The sequence below is a fragment of the Chinchilla lanigera genome, unplaced genomic scaffold (assembly GCF_000276665.1).
Source record: "Chinchilla lanigera isolate Chin_1 unplaced genomic scaffold, ChiLan1.0 scaffold00190, whole genome shotgun sequence".
In the NCBI taxonomy this organism is placed as follows: Eukaryota; Metazoa; Chordata; class Mammalia; order Rodentia; family Chinchillidae; genus Chinchilla; species Chinchilla lanigera.
This window is the reverse complement of record NW_004955591.1, coordinates 753,599-766,047: the sequence shown is the minus strand read 5'-3', so window position 1 is coordinate 766,047 and position 12,449 is coordinate 753,599. Positions and strand designations below refer to the sequence as shown.

At 38.7% G+C, this 12,449-nt stretch overlaps 1 pseudogene; it reads left to right on the top strand.

Annotated features, from left to right (window-relative positions):
- LOC102005201 overlaps positions 1–10,608 on the top strand; it is a 56,690-nt pseudogene extending 46,082 nt beyond the window's left edge.
- The last annotated feature ends 1,841 nt before the right edge of the window (positions 10,609–12,449 follow it).

Sequence of the window (12,449 nt, the reverse complement as noted above, 5' to 3'; positions counted from 1 at the left end):
AAGGTTTTTACCTACTTTCTCTTCCAGTAGATTTAGTGTTTCTCTTCTAATATTGAGATCTGTGATCCAGTTTGACTTGGCTCTGGTGCATGGTGATAGACTTGGGTCTATTTTCAGTCTTTGGCAGGTAGCAAGGCAATTATTCTAGCACCATTTATGAAAGAGGCTATCGTTTTTCCAGTGAGTTTGTTTGGCCCCTTTATCAAAGATTCGATGACCGAGTGTGTTTTTGGTTGTGGCTGTTTCTTCCAGTCTGTTCCAGTGATCCTCAGGTCTGTTTTCTAGCCAGTACCAGGTTGATTTTATTACAGTAGTCTTATAGTATGATTTCAGGTCAGGGATTGTGATTCCACCTGACTTGTCCTTGTTGCCCAGGATTGCTTTTGCTATTCTGGGTCTCCTCTGCTTCCAGAAGAATTTAAGGCATGTTTCCTCGAGATCTGTGAAGTATGCTATTAGTAGTTTAATGGGAATTGCATTGAATCTGTACAGCAGTTTTGGGAGTATGGCCATTTTCACAATGTTGGTTCTTCCTATCCATAAGCAAGGAATATTTTTCCATTTACTGAAATCTTCTTCTATATCTTTTTTCAGAGTACTGTAGTTTTCATTGAAGAGATCTTTGACTTCTTTTGTTAGCTTGATTCCTAAATATTTCAATTTCTTGGATGTTATTGTGAAAGGTATGGTTTCCTTAATTTCTCTCTCAGTCTGTTTGTTATTTGTGTACAGGAATGCTACCAACATTGGGGGATTGACTTTGTATTCAGCTACCCTGCTGAATTTGTTAATTAATTCAAGGAGTCTTCTTGTGGAGTTTTTGGGGTGTTCCATGTAAAGTATCATCTCATCTGCAAATAGTGATAGTTTTACTTCTTCCTTTCCTATCCTTATTCCTTTTATTTCTCTCTCTTGTCTAATTGTTATGGCTAATGGTTCCAAAACTATATTGAACAGGAGTGGTGACAGCAGACATCCTTGTTTTGTTCCTGATTTTAAAGTAAAAGCTTTCAATTTCGGTCCATTGAGAATGACGTTGGCTGTTGGATTGTCATAGATGGCTTTGATCAGGTTAGGGTAAAGACCATTTATTCATGTTTTCTGTAGAGTTTTTATCATAAATGCATGTTGGACCTTGTCAAAAGCTTTTTCTGCATCTATTGAGACGCTCATGTGGTTTTTGTCTTTGGCTCTATTGATATGGCTTATAACATTTATAGATATGTGAATATTGAACCAAATCTGCATTCTTGGAATGAATCTGACTTGCTCGTGATGTATGATTTTCTTGAAAATTTGCTGCATTGTATTTGCTAGTATCTTACTGAGTATCTTTGCATCTATATTCATGAGGGAGATTGGTCTGTAGTTCTCTTTCTTGGTTGGGTCTTTCCCTGGTTATCATATCAGTATGATGCTTGGCTCCAGAAATAAGTTAGGGAGAATTGCTTCCTTTTCAATTTCATTGAAGAGTTTGAGGAGTGTTAGTATTAAATCTTCTCTGAATTTCTTGTAAAATTCTGCTGTGAATCCTTCAGGGCCTGGACTTTTCTTTGTTGGTATCTTTTTATCACATTTTCCATCTCATTAATTGATATTGGGTTGTTCAGGAATTTGATATCTTCTTCACTCAACCTTGGTAATTCATACGTATCGAGGAATCTGTCCATTTCTTCTCAGTTTTCCGTCCTATAAGAGTGAAGATTTTCAAAGTAGGTATGAATGATCTCCTGAATTCCTATGGAATCTATAGTGATATCACCCTTTTCGTTTCCCATTGCATGAATCTGTGTTCTTTCCTTCCTTTTCTTGATAAGGTTGGCTAGTGGTGTATCAATTTTATTTATTCTTTCAAAGAACCAGCTCTTTGATTCATTTATTTTTTGGAGGGTTTCCTTTGTCTCAGTTGCATTAATTTTTGCCCTAATCTTTGTAATCTCCTCCCTTCTTTGAGCTTTGGGCCTGTTTGCTCTTCTATTTCTAAAAGTTTAAGATGTAGCATTAGGCTACTTATTTGTTGTCTTTCTGTTATCCTTATATGTGAATTCAGTGCTATAAATTTCCCTCTGAGGACTATTTTTCTTGAAGCCCATAGATTCCAGTATGTTGTATTTACATTTTCATTTGTTTGTAGGTATTTTTTAATTTCCTCTTGAATTTCTTCTGTGACCCATTGGTTGTTGAGGAGGTTGTTGTTTAATTTCCAAGTGTTTATGGAGCTTTTGGAGTTCCTTTTGTCATTAATTTCCAATTTCATTGCACTGTGGTCAGATAATATGCATGTGATAATTTCAATTCTTTTGCATTTTGGAAGGTATGCTCTATGGGCTAACTTGTGGCCTATTTTAGAGAAAGACCCATGTGCAGCTGAGAAAAATGTGTATTCTGATGTTGTGGGGTGGAGCACTCTGTAGACATCTACTGAGTCCATTTGTTCACAGCTTTGGTTCAGATCTGTTATTTCCTTGCTGGTTTTTTGTCCAGTTGACCTATCTCTTTATGTCAATGGGGTGCTGAAGTCCCCAGTTACAGTAGTGTTATTAATTGTATGGGTTTTTATGCCTGTTAAGATTTGTCTTATATAATTTGGAGCTCTGATAGTTTGTGCATACATGTTTATGATTGTTATCTCATCCTCTTGCAGTTTGCCCCTGACCAGTATGTAGTGACCTTCTTTATCTCTTTTGATTGTTGTCGGTTTGAAGTTTACAGTGTCTGCAAACAGAATAGCTAACCCTGCTTTTTTCTGGGTTCCTGTTGCATGAAGGATTGTTTTCCATCATTTGAGTTTTAGTCTGTGGATTTCCTTTTCAGTGAAATATGTTTCCTGTATACAGGGTATCGTTGGATTTGCTTTTTATTCTACTCTGCCAGTCTGTTTCTTTTGACTGGAGAATTGAGGCCATTTACATTTATAGTTATAACTGATACGTATTGATTTATCATTATCATGTTATTTACTTGCGTTGATGTCCTACTTTTTCTACCTGTTTACTTGCTTCCTCTTCTTGACGTTTCATTCCTACTGTTGTTCTTCAAATTGCAGTCAGATTTTTCTCTGTCTAGAATATCTTTTAGTACTCTTTTTAATGCTGGCTTGGCACTCATGATGTTCTTCAATTGTTCTTTGTCGTGGAAATATTTTATTTCTCCGTTGAATTTGAGGGATAGTTTGGCAGGTACGTCAGTCTTGGTTGGAAGCTGTTCTGTCTTAGGACCTGTAATACTTCACTCCAAGCTCTTTTCGATTGGATGGTTTGTGCTGAGAAGTCTGCTGTGATTCTGATGGGCTTCCCTTTATAGGTAATCTGTTTCTTTTCTCGAGCAGCTTTTAATATTCCGTTCTTTTGCTGGAGATCTGAGAACTTGACTATTATATGTCTGGGTGTATTTTTATTTTGTTTGTGGTTGGCTGGAATTTTATATGCATCATTTACCTGTATATCAGGTTCTGTTTCCATGCTTGGGAAATTTTCAGTTATTATTTCTGCAAATCTTCTTTTTCTGTCAGTTGTGTTGCCTCCTGCTGTTTCACTGACTCCTATAAGACATACATTATTCCTGTCTCCCTCGTCTTGCAGCTGTTAAATTGACTTTTCCTGGATCCTTGCTGATTTTACAACATCCTTTCTTTCATGGTCGCTAGCTGCCATGCTGTCTTCAAAGTCTGAGATTCTATCTTCAGCTTCATTCAAGTGGTTTTGGCAGCTTTCAGTGGAAGCTTTGTTTCCTGGAAGTCTCTTTGAATCTCATTCATGCGTTCTAAGTCCTTTCTACATTTTTCATTGAACACATCTGTGCATTGCCTTTGTTCTTCTACTTTTTATGTTTCTTCTTCAGACGTGTTCAGCAGTTCATTCATTATTATTGTCATTTTGTTTTTTGCCTGACAGATCATTTCTGATCTCATCTCTTCTATGGCCTTATGGAGTTGTTTCTTTACTTCCATTGCAATCTTTTCAGCTATTTCAGGCATGTGTTTAGAAAGTTCTCCTATGTTGATGTCTCCTGGACTTGTTCTGAGTAGGGTGGAGTTCTGGGCTTGTGTTTTAGTCCTTTGTTTTGTCATGTTCGCTACCGGACGCAGAAGGCTCAGTTACCCTCTTTAGTGGCTGCACAGCAAAGGCCACTAGTGTCCCTAGTTTTCCTGTTGGTCAGGTTTACCCCTCAGTGACCCTTGAGAAGCATTACTTAGTATTGGGTTTTCTGGCAGTTGTTGATTTGTATCTAGTTATCCCAGGTTCAGACAAGGGCATTGATGTCAGCTGATGGCAGACCATCTGATCCAGCATTGCCTTGCAATTCAGGGCTCGTGCACGACTGTCTGATCCAGCATTTCAGTTCAGGGCACGTGCAGTTCAGGGCACTTGCACTGCCCATACTCTGGTTCCACTGGTGTGACAATCCTGGTCCAGTGGACCAATGTCCCCAGGCAGTTCATGGTACAGGCAAAATCCAGACACAACCTGCAAGGTCAATAGTTTATGAACCACTGATTCTATGTCTCCAGTCTGTTCAGGACACATACAGGAATCAGATGCAGGCCGGATGGGTAGCAGTCACAGATTGCCTGAGCCTTCGACCCACTAGGGGGTCTGGGTGAAAGAAAAGCATGGACTGGAACCACGGGACCAGCAGCTCCCAGGGTACTCGCTCACTAGGATCTGACATGGGACTTATCACAGAACTGTAAACACCAGAGATATTATCCTACTTTTATTCTCCCTTGTTTGTCTGATTGGTTATCCCTTTCCTGTCTGGTTGAAACTCATATTGTTTTGTTTTGTATTTTGTGGTTATTTTTGTTTTGGGATTTTTCTTCCTTTCTCCCTTCTCTTTGTTGGATCTAATTCTTTCTTTCTTTTTTGTTTTATTCCTTTCTTTTCCATTCTCCTTCTACACATCTTAACTTCCCTGGCACCCACAAATGCAGGTTAGTAGTTAAGCTGTACTTGAAACTATTGTGATTCCTAAGTGTACTACTTTAACCAGGATGTCATACATATACTTGGCTTTTCTCCCCTGTATGATACCACTGTGACTGTATGGACTCATAATCACTACCACAACTCTGTACCAAAGAATTGGCTGCTGAACCAAATAGTAGCATTGTGTCCTGCACAAATTGGGAAGTAGGTTCTTGGGATAGCTATAAAGAACCACCTACATCTGGAGGATGTCCCTGAGTAACAGACATCTCTGAGGGAAACCTCAATGCTAGTGAAAAAGCTATCATAAGAAATTGGCAAGCATCAGCATAGAAAACAACAAAAAGACAAAATATTCCTAAGTGTACTACTTTAACCAGGATGTCATACATATACTTGGCTTTTCTCCCCTGTATGATAATGGTGGAAAATTTCCAAAGCATGGATAAGGAATTTGACATACGATAATAAAGCACATAGAATTCTAAACAGTCATGACCAAAATAAAACTACAAGACACATAATAATCAAGATGTCAGAAATTCAGCACAACAGAGTACTAAAAGCTGTTAGAAAAAAAGAAACAGATCAACTATAAAGGAAAGTGCATCAGAATCACAGCAAAGTTCTCAACAAAAAGAGCTTGAAGTGAAGTATTTCAAGCCTTGAAGGAAAACAATTTCCAGCTGAAATTGATGTACCCTGCTAAACTATTTTTCAAAATTATTGGAGAAATAAGATACTTCCATGACAAAGAACAACTGAAGAAATCTATGACCACCAAAACAACCCCTACAAGAATACTGAATGATATTCTAGACAGAGATAAAAATGACCACACTTCCAAAAACTACATTAAAAACCAGCATGCAGGGAAAGAAATTAAACAGAGGGGAAAAGGAGGGAACCAACAGCAGGAAAATGACATGACAAAGATAAGCCAATACATATCAGTTAAAACCTTCAATGTAAATGACCTCAATTCACAAATCAAAAGAAACAGACTGGTAGAATGGATCAAGAAACAAGATCCAACAATATGCTGTATACTGCCCATACTCTGGTTCCACTGGTGTGACAATCCCGGTCCAGTGGACCAATGTCCCCAGGCAGTTCATGGTACAGGCAAAATCCAGACACAACCTGCAAGGTCAATAGTTTAGAAACCCATTTAACTCAAAAAGAAACTCATAGACTGAAAATCAAAGGATAGAAAACAATAACCCATGCAACAGGAATGCAGAAAAAAACAGGGATAGCTACTCTGTTTACAAACAATGTGAACTTCAAACCAAGAATGGCCAAAAGAGATAAAGAATGTCACTAAAAACTTGTTAGGGGGAAAATTCAAGAGGAAGAGATAACAATCATAAATATGTATGCACCAAATACAGGAGCACCCCAATATATAAGACAAATATTAACAGATGTGAAAAATCAAATGAGCAACAATAACACAATTGTCATGGGAGAACTTACTATATTTCTGCCACAGATAGATAGATTAACTGGACAAAAGTCAGCAAAGAAATGTCAGAACTGAACCCAACCTGTGAACAAATGGACTTGGTAGATGTTCTCAGGATACACATCATTAGAGTACACATTCAAAATACTCATTCAGAATACACCCAGCATCATCAGAATACACATTCTCAGCTGCACATGGGATGTCCTCTAAAATAGACCATATACTAGGCCATGGAACATGCTTAAGTGAAGGCAAAGGAATTGGAACAATATCATGCATATTATCTGAACATGGTACAATGAAACTGGAAACTAATGGCAAAAGAAACCACAAAAACTCCATAAACACAAAGAAATTAAATAACACTATCCTGAAAAACAAATGCATCACAGATGAAATTAAAGAAGAAATTAAACAATATCTACAACTAAACAAGAAAGCAGATAAAACATACCATAACTTGTGCGACACAGTGAAAGCAGTCCTAAGAGGAAAATTTATAAAGGGCAAATTTCTATATCAGGAAAACAGAATGAGCATAAATACACAACTTAATGTTGCACCTCAAGCTCTAAAAAAAGAAGAGCAAAAAAACCCAAAGCTAATACAAGGGAGGAAATTATAATGGTCAGAGCAGAAATTAATGTAAGAAAACAGCACAAAGAATTAATGAATCAAAGAGTTGGTTCTTCCAGAGAATAAATAAAATTGATAAATCCTTAGTCAATCTTATCAGGAAAAGGAAACAAAAGACTCATATTCATGTGTTGATGAGTGAAAAGGATAAAATCACTGCAGATCCTGTGGAAATTCAGAAGATCATCAATACCTACTTTGAAAATCTTTATTCTCATAAGATGGAAAACACAGAAAAAATGGACAGACTCCTACGTATGTGTGATTACCAAAGTTGAATCAAGAAGATATAAAAATTCTGAATAATACAATATCAGTTAATGAGATTGAAAATGTAATTAAAAACTTACCAACAAATAAAATCCCAGGTCCTGATGGATTCATTGCTGAATTCTAGAAGAAATTTAGAGCAGATTTAATGCCAATGATTCACAAACTCCTTAATGAAATTGAAAGGGAGGCACTAATCCCTAACTCATTCCTGGAGTCAAGTGTTACCATGATACCACAACCTGAGATAGACACAACCAAACAGGAGAACTCCAAGCAAATCTCCCTAATGAACATACATGCAGAAATCCTCATTGCAGCAAATCATCATAAAGATGATACAGCATGACCAAGTGAGATTTATCCTAAGAATGCAGGGATGGTACAACATATGCAAATCAATAAATATAATACACCATATCAACAGAGCCAGAGACAAAAATCATATGATCATCTCAATAGATGTAGAAAAAGTATTTGACACAGTCCAACACTCATTCATGAAAAAAGCCCTACAGAAAGTCAGAATACCTTGATTTTACCTCAATCTTATAGAAGCCATCTATGACAAACCAACAGCCAACATCATACCAAATTGACAAAAGTTGAAAGCTTTCATTCTAAAATCAGGAAGAAGACAAAGATGTCCACTATCATCACTCCTATTCAATATAGTTCAGGAAACATTAGTGAAAGGAATTAGAAAAGTGAGAGAAATAAAAGTAGTTAGGAAAGGCAAAGAAGAAGTTACAATATCATTATGGCAGATGACATGATATTCTACATAGACAACCCAAAATCTTCACCAAAATTCTTCTAGATTCAGTAACCAAATTCAATAGCATAGCTGGATGCAAAGTCAACACTCCAACATCAATAGCATTCCTGGACACAAACAACAAACTCACAAGCAGACAAATTAGGAAAAAAACACTCTTCACAACAGCATCCCCAAAAATGAAGTACTTGGGAATCAACCTAACAAAGGAAAGAAAACGGTCTATATACTGAGAAATATAGTACTCTGGAAAAGAAGATTGAAGAGGATATCAGAAAATAGAAAGATATTGCCTATTCCTGGAGAGGCAGAATGAATATAGTAAAAATGACCACACTTCCAAAACTACTATACATATTTAATGCAATCCCAATCATAATACCAATAGTACTCCTCACAGGACTAAAAACAGTCCTAAAACTCATATGGAACCAGAAGAGACCCAAAATAGCAAAAGCAATTCTGGGTGACAAGGGTAAGGCAGGGGGCATCACAGTCCTGGACTTCAAATTATACTGCAAAGATATAGTCATAAAAATAGCATGATATTGGCAAAAAACCCAGATTTGTGGACCAATGGACTATAATAGAGGATGCAGAAACAACTTCAGGCACATACGGCTAACTTATCTTTTCAAAAGTACCAAACACCTTCACTGGAGGAAAGATCATCTCTTTAACAAATGGTGCTGGGAAAACTGGCTTTCCACATATCAAAGATCAACACTGGGCCCATATTTCTCACAACACACTAAACTAAAACCACAGTGGATCAAAGTTATAAATATTAAAACAGAAACAATCAGCTTGAAGATAGAATACAAAAACTCTTGAAGACATAGGTGTAGGCAAAGAACAAAATACTGGTTGCACAAGAAGTATTACAAAGAGTCAACAAATGGGATCACATCAAATTTAAAAGCTCCTTCATAGCAAATAAAAGACCCTTGTCCTCCTCTCATGAAACAATTGAAGGGCAAACAAAAGGTGCCACTTCTTCTGGCAGCACAACAGGGTCCATTTCCTCCACTGCTACATCCTCCACCACCATAACACCTGCTGCCACCACTGCTGCCACAAACCTAATAAAGACTGTTAACTCCTTCATCACCCCTCACCAGCACCTAGAACTCTGCCTGCTGCTCCTGCCAGTGCTAACACTACTGCTACCCCAAACCTTACTCATATCGTCCCTGCCAACCAGCCCCCATCCCTCCTCCTAAGCCAGCTCACAGAAATATCAACCCTGTTATTGCATAACTGTCCCAAGCAATAAACAATAGTACATTATGAAAACCATCCCCACACTTATCACCTAATAAAGAAATTTCAGCAACCTTCATACCCACCTCAGAGTCTGGTGCCCCCTCTATCTCAAAAACACCAAGTGATCAAAGAGAGAAGGGCATATTTGCTGTGGGCTGCAAACTACTGTCGACGGCCCCACATCCTTCCTCATCCCAGCCATGGCCTACTCCAGACCTCCAGAGCCTCCATGGCCCCCTCCATTCCCTGCAAAGACTTTTAAAGTTGTTCCACAAGTTGAGTTTCTGCTTTCCTTAGATATGAACCAGGAGGTTCCCCAGCAAGATCAGAAAAAGGGAGTCACCAAGAGGATTCTGGACAAGAGCTTTGGGGAGTCCCACATACCCTCTAGGCTACTCCTGCTCCCACTACATGTTTGAATTCAGCAGGCCTTGACCAGCCCCCTTCCTAATAACTCCTCCCTTGGAGGGTTCTCACAGAGCTCATTCATTGCTCCTTGAGAATAGGAACAACTTTTACGAGGATGGCAGTACACTGGGTCAGACCAGATCACTTCCCATCACTATTGAAATGCTGATAGTTCCAGATGGTGAAGAAGAGGAGCAAACCTGCACATTGGCATTTGTTGAAGACGTGACATCTACCTCAGTCATTCCTCATCTACCACAGTTTCTGCAGGAGGAACAGGAAGAAAAGAAGAGGTACTCAGATTCAGAGGCTCCCATTCAGTACCAAGATGAAGAGGTGGAAGATGGAAGCCATCAAAGTGCCATGGCCAACAAAGTGAAGAGAAAAGACACATTGGCAATGAATTTGAGTCACAGATCCAGTGATCTACAGTTGAACTTGAATTCTTGGCCTCATAAAAGCAAGGAGGAGTGGAATGAAATACAGCACCAGATTAGGAACACACTGATCCAGGGGCTGAATGAAAGACCCATGCTGGAAGAACTGGAACAATGCAACATACTGCAACCTAAAAATGAAACTGATTGGCAGGCAGAAAAATGAGAAATTAAATGTTGGCTCACTAGAAACCCTAGTCAAAGGCCTACTGTGGCTGAACTCCTTGCCAAGAAGATTCTGAGATTTAATGAATATGTGGAGGTAACAGATGCTCAAGATTATGATTGGCAAGCTGACAAACCTTGAATCAAACTGACCCCTGCTGACAAAGCTGCTATAAAAAATTAAATGAATTTAAAAGCTCAGAGATGGAGGTTCATGAAGACAGCAAACATTTCTACCATCACCTGTGATCCTCAAGTTTGAGAGATAAACTAAATGACTCCCCCCAAAAAAGGTTGCTTTGCAGCTTGTCTCCAGAGTGACCTACAAAGGGAACTTCAGCACTTTCCAGCACAGCCAGAATTCTGTTCTCTGGGATCTGGTTATGGAGTAAACAGCATGAATGTAGCCTTTTACTGGAATGGATTCTCATGTGCTGCTCATGGGGCAGAACTGAACACTCTGTCAGTGCTTTTGAAATTTTCATTGCAGCTATTGAAGATTTTTCCCTCACAGTCACCAAAGTTCTGGACCACTTGCAGGTTTCAAGTTTTATTGGCTGCATCACAACCCTGCCTCAAACTGACTGTCTGTGCTGAGGTGCAGTTTGCACCTTTAGTCTTACCTGCCCTCCTGTAACCATGAGACACACTTGTGTAGGCACTAAATTCCTGCTATCAAATAGCAGGAACAATGCTATTTGGGGATAGCATTGTTGCTGGTAGGAAACAATGTTGGTGGTAGGAAAGTTGGTGGTAGGAAAAGCCGTGTGGAGATGCCACCTTTTGGTAAATGGGTTCCAACTTCCAGGGTAAGTCTTTATGCTATACTGGCCTGTCACCTGAAAGCATTGCATTAAACCTCTTGTGACACAGCAGCATAGTCCTCTTTTGCACTCAAGCCTGAGAAGAAGCTCAGGATATGACATGTTCCTCCTTTTTTGGCACTTGTCAACTTGATTTTTATTTGAAGGTGATCTTGACGAAGTACTGGGATTTTATGCTTTTCCTGTCTACTAGACAGACTGAGCTGCAACTAGAACACAAGTTGATCAAATGAGAAACCACATATATTTTCTACATACAAAAATAAGGAAAAGGCCTCAACATTAATGCCAACTTGGCATAAAACTGGCTTGTGGCTTAAATTGTATAGGCTGCTTTATTTTTATTGCACCAAATGATTCTGTAAATCACTTCAACCAATAGATATGTTCTCCCCAGTAAACAGAGTTGTGGGCACTCTGTGTGCTGGGAGCACTTCTGTGCTGTTGACTTCACATTTCCAACCAGAATCCTAGAAAGGTCCTAAGGGGTATGAGGAGCTGGCTATAAAGGAGTGTTTGCAGAAGTGTGAAGGAGAGGCACAGTCATGACTCTCTGCCCATCTCATCTCGACGCTGTTTGTCCTGTCCTGCTGCACATTCCCTCTTCACTCCCACACTGTCCTCTCCTTGACTCTCTGGCAGCTTCCTCCTCATTCAACTTTCCTTTGGCACACAGTGCCAGTATGGTTAGTGCCTAAACATTTGCTCTGCCATGACCACATTTTACATTTGCAATATATATTAGTGTAGTTTCCTAAAATGGGTCTGATCAGTGTTATTGATTTTCATTGAAAATCAACTGCTGCACTATTTGCTTCTCAATTCCTGTCCATGAAAAAATAGCTTCTGTTTAACTAATCAATGTGGCTTTTCTTCCTTCACTTTAATATACAGAAAATTGTGGCTGTTTCATAAATTTCTTCTGAATTATTCTATAGTATCTGCCATTTTTCAGTATGTGATCATTTGGCAGATTTCTCTCTTTTCATGTCTACATCAGAACTTCCTAAAGAATCAGAATATCACATTAAAAAAAAACTAAAGTGACCTTAAAGGCAATTGGGGGAGTTGTGTTCTTAGTTACTGTCAAATATTTTATGGCTGTGGAAACAATTTTGGAACATGTGCTTCAAGCTTATTACTGCTTGGGTACCTGGGAAAGATGAAGGACTCAGTCTATTAGAGGTTTTGATGTAAGGTGGCCACATTAATCACTAACTTGACTTCTCATCATTCTGTCTTGATGGTTTTGGAGACTCACCTATT